At 41.5% G+C, this 18078-nt stretch overlaps 1 protein-coding gene and 1 long non-coding RNA gene across 2 annotated transcripts in view; one reads left to right on the top strand and one right to left on the bottom strand.

Annotated features, from left to right (window-relative positions):
- Nucleotides 1-18078, top strand: part of Slc39a10 (solute carrier family 39 member 10) — a 126349-nt gene that overhangs the window by 8795 nt on the left and 99476 nt on the right. Inside the window, exon 2 of the mRNA XM_040753637.1 lies at nucleotides 12285-12395. The gene's annotated coding sequence lies outside the window, so the exon portion shown is untranslated. The remainder of the gene's footprint in view (nucleotides 1-12284; nucleotides 12396-18078) is intronic.
- The window catches only part of LOC121142827, a 45005-nt gene that overhangs the window by 15656 nt on the left and 11271 nt on the right, over nucleotides 1-18078 (bottom strand). The gene's annotated exons all lie outside the window — the stretch shown is intronic.

Raw genomic sequence — 18078 nt, 5'->3', positions numbered from 1 at the left:
TCCACTGAGTTACACAGTAAGACCCTGTAAGGTTGTCTGACTAGGGAGATAGCTCTGCCAGCAAAGACTTGCTTTGCACGCATGAGGAACTGAGTTTGATTTCCAACAAATCACATGCAAAATCATGCTGGGAAGCAGAGACAGATGGAGCCCTGGCATGGTGGCCAGCCAGCCCAGCCTACTTGGCAAACTGTAGGCCACTGAAAGACCCTGTCTATACAAAAGAGGCCAGTGAAAGACCCAGTCTGTACAAAAGAAGGCTGATAGCACAGGTAGCAGAGTGAATGAAAAGTGTCCCCCACAGGCTGGTGGGCACTGTTTCTGCAGGCTGTGGAACCCTTAGGAAGTAAAGCCTGGTTGCAGAAAGCTTGTCACTGGGTGTGGGCTTTGAGAGTTTGCAGCCTCCCCCATTTCCAGTTCCCCCTCTGTGCTTTCAGTTTGTGGTTGAGGACATGACCTCTCAGCTTCTTAACCTGTAGACTGCTTCCATGCTCTCCTCATCACAGATTCCCCTTTTGGAACCATGAGCCAAAGCAAACTCTTTCTTCCACAAATTGCTTTCAGTCATGGTGTTATCACAGCAACAGAAAGTACCTAATACAGAAGTCAGTGCTGGAAAGTGGACTGCTGCAATGAAGAGGTTGACTGTGCTTTTGGGTTGTTGTTTGGTTTATTTCCTTGTGCTTCTTGTTGTTGTTGTTTACTTGGTTTTTGTTTTGTTTTGTTGTAGTTTTAACTTGGAAGACTTGAGGATTTAGGCTAGAAACAAAAACAGTTGAATACTAATAACAGAGCTTAACAAGACACTCTAGGAGGAGCTTGGAAACACTACTGCTAAGAGTAATGCAGGAAGTAGAGGCCTAGCTTAAGTGCTTTCAGAGGGAATAGGTCTCTATTACCAACAGGATGGAGGCCATTTGTGTGACTCTTTGGCAAGGCATCTGGCTGCCTGCAGCCTGTGCCTTGAGAACTTTCCTGAGGCAAAGCTAAAATTACTGAACCAACTTCTTTCTCAAAGGAAGTTTCAAGACAGTATAACATTGAGTCTGTGGCATTGTTATTACTGCTTATTCTTATACAAATCCACAAAGAAAAGAGCAAGTGGGGCAGAGAGGAAAAGAACACTAGAGAAATAGCCGCAGCCTGGGGGCTGTGTGGGCATGGGTGGGGTGGGGGAGGGGAGGGGAGAGGAGGAATGGTGCTGTTAATTGTTAAGGAGATACTTCCTACTCACATTGGGGCAATTGGAAAGGTGCTCCCAGGATGTGATGCAGCCCAGGTTGTGAAAAGAGAAAGCCTAAGAGGTTGCTTTCTCCTAGAAAACAATTATTTCAATAAACAAAAGCTGCTGCCATTGTGGTCAAAGGGACCAGAGTCCATCTTGAGCTGGCTGCTAAACTTGGCAGTGTCATCTACCTGGCACCAGCTTTGGAGACATGGAAAATGTAGGACTAAAGGGGTCAAGGATTCTTTCTCCCTCGTTTCAGACAGCCACTGAGACCACAGTGGCCATTGTGTGAAACTGTATTGTGATGGAGATCCCAGGATCTGACATTTCTTGGTGTGTTAACAAAAATTTTGTGATATAGGAAGAAGGTGAATAATACTGTTTGATTTTTGTCTAGAAACCTGGCTTATGTACAAACAAAAACCAAAGGGAACCAGTAATGTTCATAGATAAGACACATTTGCCCTAATTTTAGTCCTGTTGCTGTGATAAAAATATCTCCACAAAAGTAACTTCAAGCCAAGAATTGCTGGTGCACGCCTTTAATCCCAGCACTCAGGAGGCAGAGGAAGGTGGATCTCTGTGAGTTCAAGGCCATCTTGATCTACAAATTGAGTTCCAGGATAGCCTTCAAAGCAATACAGAGAAATCCTGTTTTGGAAAAAAAAAAAAAAGTAACTTCAAGGGAGAAGACTTATTTATTTTAAAAGTCTAGATTTGATCCATTATAGCAAAAATCAAGGAAATTGAAATGTGTCCCAAATAGTCACACCATATCTCCAGTTAAGGGTACAGAAAAATGAGTGCAGACATACATACTACTCAGGTCATTTTCTTCACTCTTATACAGTCCATAACCCAAACTCAGGGAATGGTGCCACCTATAGCGGGATGAGTCTTCCCACATAAACCAGTGCAATCAAGACAATGCCCCACAGACACATCTATAGGCCAACCTGAGTTAAACATTCCTTCACCGAGACTCCCATCACCGGTGATTTTAGCTTGCATCAAGTTGAGAATTAAAAGTAACTATCAAAACATTCTAGAATATTACAAGAGAAAACTAAAGGCTATGACTATGTCAAAGGATGCTCTATATTAGAAACCCTGGTATAAAAAGTTGTGTCCCCAAAGCAGGTCAGAGTAAAACAGGGCTTGGAGACCTTCTAATACAGAGCTATTTCTCCGTGTTCTTCTCAGACTTCAGGTACTGAATGGGTTGTCACAAGAAGGGATCTTTTGATTTAAGGGAATGAAAAGAGTAAGCCAGAAGAATGCATCTTCCCTGATCTGCAATGTTGCAACTCTCTGGTGGAGCCTCACAGATAGACTTTGTCTTTGCTGTCTCTGACCTCACTTGCCTAATGTACCAAAGGCAGTGGGAAAGCATTGCACGTAGCTGGATCCTAGATTCTTCCCTGGGCACAACAGCATCCTTTCTAAATGAGTCACTGTTCTTTATAAAGTCATGATGGTTCATCCGATGTTATGAAACTCAGTTTTAAATTTAGCATAGTTATCTTCCAGGTTGAAAAAAAATGGGGGAGCATAAAAAATTCAAAGCCAAAGCAAAACTGCATTCTACATTAAAATGTCCTTTAATTGTAATCATTTCCATTTCAAAAAGGAAGTTAGGAACAGAGGGAGAAATGGAGGGAGAGAAGTAAAGAGAGGGAGAGAGAGAGAAACAGAGAGAGAGAGAGAGAGAGAGAGAGAGAGAGAGAGAGAGCTTTCTCCAATTTCACCTCTTGAAATAAAAGAAGCAATCTGAAGGAGCAGGATTAGCACAGATTTTAGGATCCAAAGAACAGGGTGGGACTGTGTAGCACTGTGATGGAAACAGGATAGAAGCTCTTGCTACGTTTCTCCAGTAAGCTAAAGGTTGCCATGGTAACCTACTAGGCTATGAAACTATTGTGAGTCTTAGGACACAAGTTTTGATTACATTCTTAAAAGAGGATATCAAGTGCTTGCATCGAAGGAGTGTGAAAAGAATCTTTGCAAAGTAGATCAAAGCTGGTTGAAGATATTGATTTGAACTTTTGAAACAGTGCCTTGGGAGGAAAACAAAAGACCTATATCAACTAGTGACTCTTACTAAGCCTGAAAGAAAGGACTCAAATTAGTTAGCAAGGTTAACAAATCAGAATTCTGAAGTAATTTACATTCACACATTTCTGTAGGAATTTGAGGTACGAAATAAACTGCTTGCTGCTTGTTCTCCTTGTCTCTAAAAGACTCCATTTCAGTGGGATAAAGCCGTCTTCATTTTCTTTAGGGAAAAGCAGAAATGAAAAGGTTCTTATGGCAGAAAATTTCAATTAGAACAAATATTCCTAGTAAAAGCTTAATACCCATAATGTGATCATCTTTCATTTTTGTTTGTTTGCTTTGTGAAGTCCCGGAGTTAAACCTGGCCCTTGGGCATGTGAGGCATGTGCTATACCACTGAACCACATTGACAACCCAGTTTTTATATATTTTTTATTTTTCATTTTCATTTTTAATAATGTGTCTGTATGTGGGTGGGTGGGTTTGGGTTTGTGAATGTACAATTAGTTCTCTTGGGGGACAGAAAAAGATATCAGATCCCCTGAAACTTGAGTCACAGGCAGTTGTAGGTGCTGGAATGGAACTTGGGTCCTCTGGACGATCACCAAGCACTTCTGACTGCTGAGTCATTTCTCCATCCCTTGCTTTTATTGTGAGATATGGTCTCACTAAATGACTCAGGTTGGCTGACATTCACTATGCTGTACCACTAGACCACGCTTATCTAATTGGTTTTGTGTGACAGTGGCTGACTTTGCCACTTGGGCTTTTCAGAGCTGCAGGCCACGCTTTCAGAGAAGTAGATCTGAATAAGCAAATGAGCCATCTTCTTAGAAGTTTGTCTTTACCAGGAACTTTTCAGACTAATTTGAACTAGAAGCCAAATTCAAAGCAACATTAAGACAAAACAGCTTCTTACCAGTCATGATCATCAAGATTCCCCAAAGAGTCTCCCTATTTAGTACCTTACATACAACTTTGGAAAGCCAAGACCAAAATACCTTTGACCAAGTTCAGACTGACCCATGATAAAATCTCTGCTGAAAATAGAATTAGCAAAAAATGTTCCCCAACATAATCAAGCACTGTAGACACTATTATTATAATTCTGGAACAAGACAAGGGTGACCACTCTATCTACTCTTATTTAATATAGTGCTAGAAATCATATCTAGAGCAATAAGACAAGAAAAAGAAATGAAAGAGATACGAAAAAGGAAATGAAGGAATCAAATTCCTGTATTTAGGAGAGCCTAAAGACTTCACAGAAACTCTTAAAAGTTGTAGATACACTCAGAAAAATAAGTATTAAAAAAAACTCTCCAAAAACAAAACTAAACTAAAAACTAGTATCTTTTTTTAAGTAGCAATGATGAACTTGCCTAGAAAAACAGATCAGGGGAAAAATATTTCATTCATGATAGTTTCAAAAGAATGAAATAAAATACTTAGGAATAAACCAAAATCCCTACAATAAAAACTTTAAGATACTGAAGAAATAAATAGAAGACTCCAGTGGATGAAAGACCTCCCTCATCATGTATTGAAATATTAATATTGTTTTTAAAAATGCTATATAACTGTTCCCAAATAACTGACACAGAGACTTAATATTAATTATAAATGCTCAGTCAAATGCTTAGGCTTCAGCTAGGCGGTGGTGGTACACACCTTTAATCCCAGCACTCGAGAGGTAGAGGCAGGCAGATCTCTGTGAGTTCAAGACCAGCCTGGTCTACAAAGCTACACGGAGGAAAGCCTATCTTGAAAAACCAAAAAAAAAAAAATTTAGGCTTCTTACTAGCTAACTGTTATATTTTAAATTAACCCATGTATATTAATCTACATTCTGTCATGTGGCATTACCTGTCTTTCGTCTTGCCACCTCCTGTTTCCTCTCCATGTCTGGCTGGTAACTCCTCTGACTCTGCCCTTCTTCCCAGCATTCTCTCTGCCACCAAATCCTGCCCAGCCCTTGGCCAATCAACGTTTTATTGACAATGAGAGTAATATATTTTCACAGTGTACAGAAGGATTATTCCACAGCATTTCCCCCTTTTCTGATTAAATTTTAAAAAATGAAGGTTTTAACTTTAACATAGTAAAATTACATCCGACAAAAAGTTATCAAATAAGAATTACAGTTACAATATCCAGTACATTTGTGTTTGGAGAATTTAGAGAAACTATTCCATTATTTATCTTATCTTTGTGAGTCTATATTTTTATACCTAATTTACCTTTTATCATAACTAAGGAAAACTTAAACTAATACCATCTGGTCTTCAACTCCATCAAAGACCCCAGAAAGGTGAAATGTTACATAACAATGGGGACATCTGGCTGGCTATACACTCACCCAATGTTCTTTATGATGTTGGGCATCCATCTTTGACCTACAGACTTAGAGTATCTGTCAGTCTTCTCTGTGAAGCAGGAATTTTGAAGGACTGTCCTACTTTGTCTTGGCAAATTTTGCCCCTGGCTTTTTCTTTTTTTTTTCCCACACAGAGGTTCTTTGATGCCTATCATCTTCTCTGAAGTAGACTGGTACTTCCAGGAGCAGATGTGTTTAACCGTCATGAAAAGCCTTAGATTAATAAACACAATAAATGCCATATTCTGTAGCTCTTTGAAGTATTCGAAGACCATTTCTCTCTTTTTTTAATAATTTATTTATTCTTATTTATGTACAATAGTGTTTCACCTGCATGCGAGGGTCCCAGATCCTCTGAAACTGTAGTTACAGACAGTTGTGAATTGCCATGTGGGTGCTGCGAGTTGAACCCAGGTCCTCTGGAAGAGCTGACGGTATGCTTAACCACTGAGCCATCTCTCCAGCCCCAACCATTTCTCTATCTAAATATATCTGAGTATGATCTTGAAAACATACTTAACATGACTATAAGTTTGACTATTATAGGTGACTACTAACCTGCATTTTAAATTTATATATTAGATATTAAATGAGTTGCATAAGCACAATACCCCAAACAAGAATAAAAACATACATACAGTATTAAAAAAAACTTTGAATTGTATCGATAAACCAAAATCCATATCAACGTAAATTATTGAGATTACTAATTGTTTTTTGGATTTAAGTAGATTTAATAATCTTTTTTATCTCATCATTATTATATCATATCCCCCATTTTTCTTTTTTCTTTTAGAAAGACGCCTTTGAGTTAAACTCTTTTGTTTAACTTTTTCTGACTATGACCAATAACAACTTGTAGCCAAGCTCCCATTTCTACTAAAGTGTGTATCTCCATGGGGTTTTAGCTTACCAGAGAATGCTCCAGCATGTTACTGTTTTGGTGACTACATGGCGGCTCTCTGGCAGCTTCTTTCTGCCTTCTCCCCAGAATTCTCCTTGTCTGGTAGCCCTGCCTATATTTCCTTCCTGACTACTAACCAATCAGCATTTATTCATCAACCAATGAGAGACATATATACACAGAAGGGCATCCCCCATCAGCACATGCCAATAATCTAGCACTTAGCGGGAGAAAGCAAGAAAATCAGAATTTTAAGGTGTCTCTCAAGGCCAGCCTATGCTACAGGAGACCCTGCCTCCAAAAAATGAAAAGTGAAAGAAAGAAAAAAAGAACTCTACAATTAAACTAAACACCAAAACAAAAACAACCACCAAAGACAAAACATTATCCAGTGAATAAATGAAATGGCCAATAAAACACTTGAAAAATGTGTCCAACATTACTGAAATGCAATTTAAGTCTGTCAAACTGTCCTCTTTAAGAAAACAAATGAGGCCGGGTGTTGGTGGCACAAGCCTTTAATCCCAGCCCTGGGGAGGCAGAGGCAGGCGGATCTCTGTGAGTTCGAGGCCAGCCTGGTCTACAGAGTGAGTTCCAGGACAGCCTCAAAATCAATATAGAGAAACCCTGTCTCGGAAAAAAAAAAAAAAAAAAAAAAAAAAAAAAAAAAGAATGAGAGGGAGCTTGGAGAATAAGGTGAACTGTATTTATTGCTGTTGGAAATGTAAATTTCATAGGAGTCAATGTGGAGATTAAAAAAAAATAGCAGGACTAGGGATGTAGTCCAGTTGCTAGTGTTTTTCTAACTTGTATTAGTCCCTGGGTTCAATCTTCAATACCACAAAGGACTGATTATTGTAATCCCTGTCCCTGGGAGTAGAAGCAAGAGGGTCAGAAGTTCAAGGTCATCCTCTCATACAAACGAAGTTAGAGGTTAATTTAAGCTTCACATAACTTTGTCTCCAAAGGAAACAAAAAATGAAACCCCTCCAGGGGTGGAAAGATGGCTCAGCAGTTAAGAGCATTTCTGCTTTTGTAGAGAACCCATGTTCTATACTTGGCACCCACATGGTGTCTCAGAGCCATCTGTAACTCCAGTTCTGTGGAGTCAGATGCCTCTTCTGACCTTTGTAGGCACTCAGTACGCACATGGTGTACTCATACACATAAAGTAAAATGAATCTTTAAATAGGGAGGGGCAACCTCCAGGAACCAGAACTACCACATAGTAAAGTTCTATCACTCTTGGTTACGTGCTGAGGGGACTCAGTCAAAACACAGCAATGTTTGCATGTCTGTATTTGATGCTACAGCCATTTAGAACCAGCCTGACTATCTAGCAGTAGATTAACGGATAAAGAAAACGTGGTGCATGTGCACAATGTAACTTACAGAAGTGTATGTAACTTTAAAGAAAATTGGAGGGAGTATTTAGAGGGAAATGAGTAGAACTGCATGTCATTATGCTACGTGAATACAGCATGTTTTTTTCTTATTTGTGGAATATGTGTTTGTAGTTATGAGTGGGGGATATAAAACTAGAAATGATATCACAAAAAGGGAAGAAGAAATTTCAGAGGAAAGAGAGAAATGGGAAATGGAACAAATGTGATAAGAGGAAAGGAGGAAGTAAACGTGTCACAATGCTATGCTGTAATCTCAGGCTTGGAAGGTGGACACCAGAAAACCCAGGATTCCAGGTCACCCTCCACTAAATAGGAAACCGAAGCCAGGCTGGGGTGATTTGAGACACGAAACAGAAAGAACGTCTAGGAGAAGACTGCCGACTCTAGGGAAAGGGAGGAGTCAACCAGAGAGACTTGAGAGCAGGACGTAGATGATAACAAAGTGCAGGACACATATGTATGAAAATATCATTGTTTTGTATGCTAGCCTAAAACTATAAGGGGAGAAAAAAGAAAAATCAAGATTAAAAACCTACATATTCCTGAATTCAAACACGTCACTATTGGATGATTTGCTCTCTATAGCTATTACAGACTATAACATGAACTAATGTGAACACCTTCACTTTATACCAGATCTAATTCCTTATCTGTTTTTCTACAGTTTACAAGCTGAGAGTGCCTTTTACATTTTTAAATGCTGAAAAAAAAACAAACAAAAAACCAAGAGGATATATTTTGGCACATGGAAATGATAGGGATCATGAATTTTGCCCATACATGAAGTTTGATTGGAATGCAGACACTCTTGTTTACATGTACCCTATCTGAGACTGCTTCTGGTCTACAGCCATGTCACCCTGAATGTGCCCGTTCTCATCTGATCTCAGAAGCTAAGCAGGGTCAGACCTGGTTAGTACTTGGATGGGAGGCTGCTTCTGAACAGATGCCTACAGGCCTCCTGTCAATCAAAAGCCAAATATTTACCATTTGGACTTTTGCAGGAAAAGCTAGCTTCCCTCCAACATAAATCATGGCCTCCACTCTTGCCAGAGAAAAGCCTGGGTTATTAAACAATGTAATTAATCAAATTATATTAAATCTCCACTAAAAAAGAGTTCTTTCATTAAAAGCTCACTGTCCTGAACCTAAAAACAAATGCAGACTGCTAGGGTTTCATGAAGAAGGAAAAATACACACACAAAAAGAACAAGAGACATTAGACTTCTAAGAAATTTCTCTGACAGAAACTGAGAAGCTTTTCAGTGTAATTTGCTGTCGAGTTTCCTTTTTCACATATGAAACTAAGATGCCGTGTTTTCAACCAAGTGGAAACTATAAAGACACCGCCATGCAGTGACTCTTTTTCCAGAAGAATTAATTGCCAGTGTATGAAAGTTCAATCTTCTAACCTTGTTTGTCAAACTGAAGTTGAATGTACTGGAAAAGTACAAAGGAAGAAGGCCTGCAGACTTGTCGCCTGAGACTTCATTCATCTTTGATTAACTCCGGGAACCATCACAGCTATTTTTCTGGGCAAAAGATAAGCAGCTTCCTTTACCCCAGGAAGGGAGTTCTTTTGAATGAAAAGTCTATTTGTGATTCTCATTTAACCTAGTTTCTACCTTATTATTAAAGCCAGGAGATTGTAATACATTTTCTGGGAGCTTGGAGGTAGCTCTCTTTAATAAACAACTGAATTTCCAGTTGTATAAAACCTGATTAGGTTAGGGTGCATCTCAGTTCTCCTGCCGATATAAATAGTGGTTGATGGTCATCTGCTGGAAATACTCATTGGGGCTGCCCAAGAATCTACATACTCTGAGATCCTTTGGCTGCCAGCTAATTACTCACTTCACATTCAGGCTGGTAGAACACAAATATATATAAGGAAAGTATGAATCCACCCTTGTGTGTATTTTAAATAAACCTCAGAACATATGCCAATATTAGCACCCTGAGCAACCATGAGTTGTCACACTTGGGTTGTGCTTCTCTCTCTCTCTCTCTCTCTCTCTCTCTCTCTCTCTCTCTCTCTCTCTCTCTCTCTCTCTCTCTCTCTCTCTCTCTCTCTCCCTTATTGTTTGCTTTTCAAGACAGGGTTTCTCTGTGTAGCCCTGTCCTGGAATTTTTCTCTTTAGGCCAGGCTAATCTCTAACTGAATCTCCCTCTGCCTAAAGGCATGTGCCCACCAACACCAGGTTGAGGTTGTGTTTTCTTGTGATTTGGTCTCTCTGGAGAGTGACTATGAGCTGTACCTGGGCTGAGTTGGGGCTCTGGGCAATGGACATCTGTAGATAATGTAGAGTGTTTTTCATGAAAGAGATCTGTATCTTGCTGGATAGTGAATGCCCTGGAGTCTTAACTGACCAGATGTCTCTGTTACAAGAAGCTTACATGTGGTGGTTGCCATCTGACCTTTGGACCATTTATTTCTGCCAGCACAACTAGTGTCCTAGGAGGGCCCTCACTCAGGTGTGTTGGCCAGGCACACAGAGGAGGCAACTTAACAATAATAAATGTATCATAGATTGCAGAGAGAAGAGACAACTTGCTCTGCAGGTTGGAGGGCAAGGCCATCTGGGCCTAGCACACTGTTGCTAGGTAGGAAAAAGAGAAAGCAAGCCATCGTTGGACCAAAGCTTTCATTGGGCTCCAAGGCATTATGGCAAGTTAGCCCAAGTTCAGCCAATCACCACGTGATTAGGAGTGGCAACTGTGCCACATTGGTCCCATTCATACAGGGTGTGGGGGTCTGTGGGAGAGCCACCTACTAACTGTCCCACAGGGAGGTAGTCACAGGAGGCCATTGTGTACAGTAGATAACTGCATCTAACTTCCCTAGGAACTGGGAGGAGGCAGAGATCTGGAAACTGTGCCAAGGGTGACTGAACCGGTCTTCTGTGTAGAAAAAAGTTAAGTCTACCTTCTAAATAGACACAAAGACATGATCAAATTCCAAGGTTTGGGGTCAGGGGATACAACTCAGTGCCTGCCTAGTCTACAAGAGGCCATGGGATCAAATCCCAGCACCGCATCCACTGGATGCAGAAGCACACACATCCTGTAACCTTAGCAGGAGAGGGGCAGAATGGTGGCCTCAAGATGCGTTCTGGTTGGGCGCCCTTAGCTGACAGCTTCCACGTCAGTCACAATGCCTCTGTGAGAGGATGCTCCAGAATGCACAGGCACTCTCACCCTTCTCTTATTCCTCACAGGCCGTCAAGGCTTCTCATGAAGCTCACTCCCCACAAGCTGCTGAGAGAAAGATCCTACTCCGTCAGGATCAATCATTTCCTTGCACGCTCTGTAGCTTTTGCAAGAAGTTGATTACGTTCATTGGGGTTGAAGCATAGTCTCCAAAGGCCATACCTTCCCAGAAGCTTTGTCTTAAGCATTTAACGTAGCATTACTTCTAGAATGCATACTTGTCAAAATTGTGTGGTATAAAATATTCTAGCATGCAGTGCCTTCTTTTAAGCAGTTTCAAGGAACTGAAGAGACAGTGGTCGTCCAGTGTGCAGGTGAAAAGGATGCTTAATGTGCTGGCTTGATTTATATTAATGTAACACAAGCTGGAGTCATCTGAGGGGGGAAACGGCAATTCAGGAAATGCCTCCACAGCACTGGTTCTCAACCTTCCTAACTCCACAACCCTGTAATACAGTTCGTCATGTTGTGGTGACCCCCAACCATAAAATTATTTTGTTGCTACTCTATAACTGTAATTTTGCTACCTTTATGAATCATAATCTAGACATCTGATATGCAACCCCTGTGAAAGGGTCATTCTCCCTCCAAGGGGGTCACGACCCACAAACTGAGAACCACTGCTCCATATGCTCAGCCTGTAGACAAGCCTGTAGAGAATTCTCTTACTGGTTGATGGGGGAGAGTCCAACACATCGTGGGTGGGGCCACTCCTGAGCTGGTGGTCCTGGGTTCTATAAAAACCCAGGACAAGCAAGCCCTGAAGAGCAAGCACTCTCCCACGGCCTCTGCATCAGCTCCTGCCTCCAGGTTCCCACCTTGTGTGAGTTCCTGCCTTGACCTCCCTCAGTGGACTTTGATTTAGGATACCTAAGCCAAAGAAACATTTTCCTCTCCAAGGTGCTTTTGGCCATGGTGTTTCAGCACAGCAATAGTAAACCTCTTGATTTTCAGGGGGAAAATAAGAATTCCTAAGTCAATGCAGGGAACTTTTAGATTTCTTGGGTCTTAGTCTACAATGCTTCATGAGTAAGCAATGTACCACAAAGCCGGCCAGGATCCCTGCTGCAGACAGACCTACAGGAATTTTCATTTCCCTTACAGCGGAAAGTCTAAGTGCCAACCAAAGGAAGGCGGGCGGCTCTCAGCCTGAAGTGGAAGGAAGGCGCTCGGCTGGTAGCCTGTTCTGCACAAACTGAAGAATCTGCCCTGAAAGTAAGGCTTGTTGCAAAAACCGAGATTTAATTAATGTCAGATCTCTAGATAAAGAATGTATGTAATATAAAGCTGAATTTCTGGAAATGACTTACACTGCTTGGCTGCCACAAATCTGCGCTCCTGCCTTGCACAAAGCCCTGTCCATCTGCCTGGAGGTTTTCTCTGTTTCAGTGTCCTAATTTGGAGATTAGAGGCCCCTTATTCTTACTTTCTCCCAAGTCTTCCTTTATGGCTTTTGAGTACTATACTTTCTGTCAATTGATATTTATTTTTACATCTTTAAAAATATTTTATTTTATTTTTTCTGTTTTGAGGCAGGCTTCCCCTGGCTGGTCTCTTGTTATGAGTTAAAGCGATCCTCCTGCCTCAGCCCTCCTAAAGCTGGAAGTACGGGTGTTATAAGCCAATGCCTCTCCTCAGTGCTTATTGGCAGCACCCGGATTTCTCATTGCTATGGTTTGAATGTGAAATCTCGCACACAGACCCCTGTGTTGGAACACTGGGTCTCTACATACTGTTCCCAGGAGTTGCAGAAGCTTCGGGAGGTGGAGCTTCCCTGAAGGAAGTGGGTCTCTGGAGGGCGGGCCTTGAAGTCTAGAGCTTCCTTTTCCCCCCTCTGCTTCCAATTCTCCTGAGGTAAGAGGTGAGGCACCCCAGCCATGCACAACTGCAGTCCGGGAGTTATCACCACCCTACCTCTTGACATGAGGGCCGGCATTTCCTCAAATTGTGTGCCAAAGTAAAATCCTTCCTCCTGTAAGTGATTTTCTCAGATGTTGAGACAGTGATAAGTAACTAAGCAGAACACTGGAAAAGTGGTAAGTGGGCATGTTTCTTCAGGGAATCTGAGCATGTGGTCCGTAAGCCTTTGGAATTAGTTGGAGGGAATGTGGAAGACCTAGAATGTTGCAAGCATTGCTTCTTGGGCCATTTCCTCATGCATCTCTAGGTACCTGTCTCAATCTCTGAAACAAAAGACAGATTTTTCCAGATGAAAGCTATCAACTTAATACAACTTGCTTTAGTTGAGAGGCCTCTTAAAGAAATGAACACCCAAAGAAACAGTGTGTGTGTGTATTTTTGCTTAAATTTTAGAAAGAGTGAAAGGTCATAGAGGGTAAGATGAGGGTTGTGATTAGATATAAATGCTTTGAGAGGGACTTAACTAAGGCAGCTGCTTGGAGGAGGACCTTGGGGCCTATGTCCCATTTCATGGAAGAAGAACAAGAGGAAGGCAGAGACTTCTCTGCTGCTTCTGCTCTTCTCTCAAATGTAAAGGTGCCATGTTTGGAGGTAAGTCTATCATTACCCCAAACCTTACCATTTGCTTCTGTTGTGACCAGGAGCATGTTTTCTTTCTTTTCAAATCCTTATATGTCTTTTTCTTCCCATTTGTTTACTGGAGACAGGGCCTCAATATACTATTTACACTGATTTTGAACTCGTGATCTTCTTGCCTAAGTCTCCCTAGCATCTGGGGTTTCTGTAGTGGACCATGATGCTAGGCTATGCTGCTACATATTCTTGAACGTTCCATGTTCATTGAAGGAAGTATAGTTTCTATTGCTCCTGGATACAGTGCTCTGTATGTGTTAATTAGGTGACATTTTATGGTACTATTGATAGTTTTGGTTTGCTGCATTACCCCGTGTCAAGACCTGTGGATTCCTTATAAATGAATTATGTGAGTACCTGATTGGGTGAATAAATACATGATCTATAGCATGAATATTATTATTGTTTTTATCCTTATCTGGAATTATTCTCCCTCTCTGTCTCCTCCCACCCCATCTCCCCTGGACCCCTCACCAGCACCTGGTGCCGATCAGGAGCAAACTCAGGGTCTAACACCATGTCCCATTCCCTAGGCTCAGAATTCTAAACACTGGGATTGCTGAAGAATAATCTCAAATCTAGCCAGTATAGATCTGTCTCACTACCTTTAGACACTTCTAGACAACCACAAATAAACATCTATTTGGAAGGTCACCCTATTTATTCTACACCAGCCCTAGTGTGCACAGTGTTCTCAGTTACTTGGAGTCTGGTGATCTCTGCCTTTCATTTATGTGCTACAAGAAAACACCTAGAGAAAAGGACCTCAAGTGTATGTTATAGGGCTGGGGCTTTGTGGTATAGCACTTGCCCAGCTTACACAAGATCCTAGGTTCACACTCGGCACTGAAATGTGTGTGTGTGAATGTGTGTGTGTGTGTAAATCCATCCCCATCCCCAGCACTGAAACACAAGTATGACAAATTTGACTTCACAGTGAATACCTAAGGATGGGGAATAGAGAGGACTAGAAAGATGGGCTGTTGCAACAACTGACTTTGTTTTTCTTGCAGAAAGATATTCTTCAGGTTTTTTTTTATTATTTTACTCTGTCTTTACAAGGCTTTTGGTTCTTTGCATAACTCTTTTTAAAAGAGATATCAGTCGAGTTTGTGGCCCTAATAAAAATCGCAGTGCCTACTACGGAGACCATCAGTCTTTTCAGAATGTTCTCCATGTTTTCCCCAAAAGTTATATTTCATGTTTATGTCTTTTTAAAATTCAGGCAAATCAATATTAATTTTATTTTGAGACTTTTACAACAGTCCTTGAAAGTGCTATAAATACTCTGGCATGCTGGAAAGTCAGGGTTTCTGGATTGGGCTTGTGACCAGTTTGAGGTTGTGGAACCTATTAAGTAGAGTTATCATTGGTGCAGTCTCCTTTGTGTATGAGGGCTATTCTGGTCTTAGTCAATACAGCTAAACTAATCCACATCAAATTCATGCACAGCCGGCATTCAGTTCAGCTCTCTGTCATTTTGATTCTCTAAAGGATTAATACCTTTCTTTCTGTCTCTTTTTTTTCTTTGTTAATTCCCTCCAAGAAAACCCTGATAGAAATCAAGTCTGGCCGGCTCTTCTAGTTCTTGCATTAAGTATGAATACTATCTTTGCAATCATAGAGACTTGCTTGCTAGTCTGTTTTCAGTTAGGCAAGGCATGTCTTAGCCTGAGAATTTATCTACATAATTCTAGGTTTTAATATGTAAGAAAGCTAGCCAAGAGAATATTACTTGTGACTTTTTTTTGTTGTTGTTAAACGGATTGAAACTAACTTAATGTAATCTCTATAAAAACCATCTCCCTACCCCCTGAAATTGTTTCATTACATACTGCTCCAGGTATGCAAACATTAACTTGGCATTCCCTTCTTTTAGCTCATATCTCATTCTTCCCTTCTTTTATCCCTCCCACATACTACTATGACCCAAAAGGAGTTCATGGTCCTTTTCTTTTCCCCCACAGTAAGAATGGTTCTGCTCTAGTGGGAACAAGAATTATTTCAAATCCACAAAACTACCCATGTTGAGCAACTCAAAGGAGCCACCGTCTGGGGACAGCACTGCCATACTGAGGCTCCTAGCAGCAATCTTGCTGGGAACAGTGAAGGTGTGGGTGATTCAAGCTACCCTTACTCTGATGGATGAGGGCGCCACTGCTGAACTCAGTGAGCCAGCCAGCACAGCCTGCCTCCCTCAGATGCCCAGAGAAGCGAAGTCCACATGGTAGTAGGGTGGTGCAGGTCTGGAGGAATGAGTAATGAATTCTGTCTGCCTCCTGTTCTAAGAATCCAGTTAGGTGGCTCTGAGCAGGCCTCCCTGAGGTCCTCACAGCAGCCTAGCTTGGAAAACCTTTGCTGGTTCCACAGTGGGCCCAGGTCTATGGGTTAGTCCTTGTGAGACACAGAAAGGGTGCCCCTTTCTCCTTGCCAGGTGAACTCAGCTTCCTTCTTGGCTTTTCTTGTTTGGATCCTGTGTCAGAGCTCACAGCAACAGCCATGGTTCTAGAGTTTCCTCTAGGTGAGGAGGTAGTCTGTCCAGAGTGCATGTTAGTATCTGTCACCTCTAGGGGAGTGACAGCCACTGACAGGGAGTTACAGATGAAGGTTGATTATCACAAGCCCAGCAGAGAGGAACTACAAATATGAAGAGACAATCTGCCCTTTAGTATCCCGGCTTAAATTTCCCTGTTTGATAAGGTCTTTCCTACACAAACCCACTGGGGCTTTTTTCTTCATAAAAAATATAATTACTGTGTGAAGTTTTGTTTGGAGGTTTTCCCTTCTTTGTCTTTCTTTTGTTTATTTTAGTATCTTCTTAATGGCTTGTTTGATTTGGCCTTTTGAGGTACGGTCTCCATCTATAGCCCTGACTAGCCAGGAACTCACAATGTAGACTGAACTGGCCCTGAGTTTGCCATGATCCCCCTGTCTTCGCCTCCCTTCTAAAAGCTGGGCAGATAGGAGTGTACACACTGGAACTGGCCTTTTTTGTGTTGCTGAGATAAAGTTCCATGCTGTAGCTCAGGCTATCCTGGAGCTCACTATGTAACCGTGAACTTATGGAAATCAGCAATCATCCTCCGTCAGCCTGCACAGTGCTGGGTTACAGCTGTTAGTCTCTACACCTGGCTCTGAATCTCTACCATCTGTTCAACCGTGTGTTCTCAACACACAGCCAGTCACTGGGCAAAGAGGCCGCGTTTATTGAGTCTTTGTTGAATGAAGGAGTGTCTCTAAGTAACCTCTGACCATGAGAGACAGGAATAAAACTGCAACAAAAGAAGACAAGACGGGATGGATGCCAACTGTCCTTGCTTTGGCGATAGTCTCTGTCATTTCCATTGCTACATGTCCTTCTCTCATGCTTCCTCCTTCCGGAAGGGAGAGGCTGAGCAGATAAAGTTTCATTGTGATCAGCTAGCATTTCTCAGAGAATGCCACCCACTGTGTCCTCTCACCTGCACAACAAGCAGCTGCGAAATAGGCATACCAATCCCATTTTGTGTATAAAAGAAACCTAACTTGGGAGGATAGGGATGTAGGTGAACTACATAAGCACTAAGAAATGCCAATATCAAGGCTTATCCCATGGCCTTTATGCGCCCCCCAAAATGCACTATAAAACAAATTGATTTTCTTTGAGCAGTGATGTTGATAAGAGCAACGTGAAATGTGCCTTCTTGTTTAGCCTCTCAACCCAATCCACATTTAGACTTTACCAGCAGTAGAGGGTTCCATCTCTGCTTGCACCCTACACTAGTAAATCTCCCTCCCATTACTTCCATTCTCATTACCTTCTTCTGCCATATTATAGACAGAGAACTCCCTGTCCACGTTGAAGACAGTCCTGGGCCAGACATAGACTGTGTCTCACTCTCAACAAGTCACACCAGTGTCTCGTCATACAGTTCACTGGGGAGCAATGCTCTGTCCTCCAGGATGGGAACTTTTTGTTTGTACTTTAGAATTCAGCTAGAGATGACCCAAGTGGGATTATTATGACTACTCAATTTTAGCAGCTTCTAATAGTGTCAATCTCCTTTTTGCCTAGCTGAGCAAGAGGTTTGAGAATGTCAGCCAACCCCAGGAAAAAAATGCAGGCAACTTCTCTACAAACCAAAACAGTGTAAATGCTTACTAAATTTTGCCATCACAAAACAACAAAAACAACACCAAAAAACAAAATATCAGATACAATTATATTCAACTACATATTCATTTGCTAGATAGAATATTATGGTACTTGCATAAGACATATGTAATTTTAACATACGCAGATTTCGTTGTAAGTTGGAGGGGTTTTGTTTGCTTAGTTTTTTTGTTTGCTTGTTTTTAGGCTTTG

Source organism: Mesocricetus auratus, unplaced genomic scaffold, assembly GCF_017639785.1.
Source record: "Mesocricetus auratus isolate SY011 unplaced genomic scaffold, BCM_Maur_2.0 Super-Scaffold_100010, whole genome shotgun sequence".
Classification (NCBI taxonomy): domain Eukaryota; kingdom Metazoa; phylum Chordata; class Mammalia; order Rodentia; family Cricetidae; genus Mesocricetus; species Mesocricetus auratus.
Note: the sequence above shows the minus strand (reverse complement) of the source record. Positions and strands in the feature narration are given on the sequence as shown.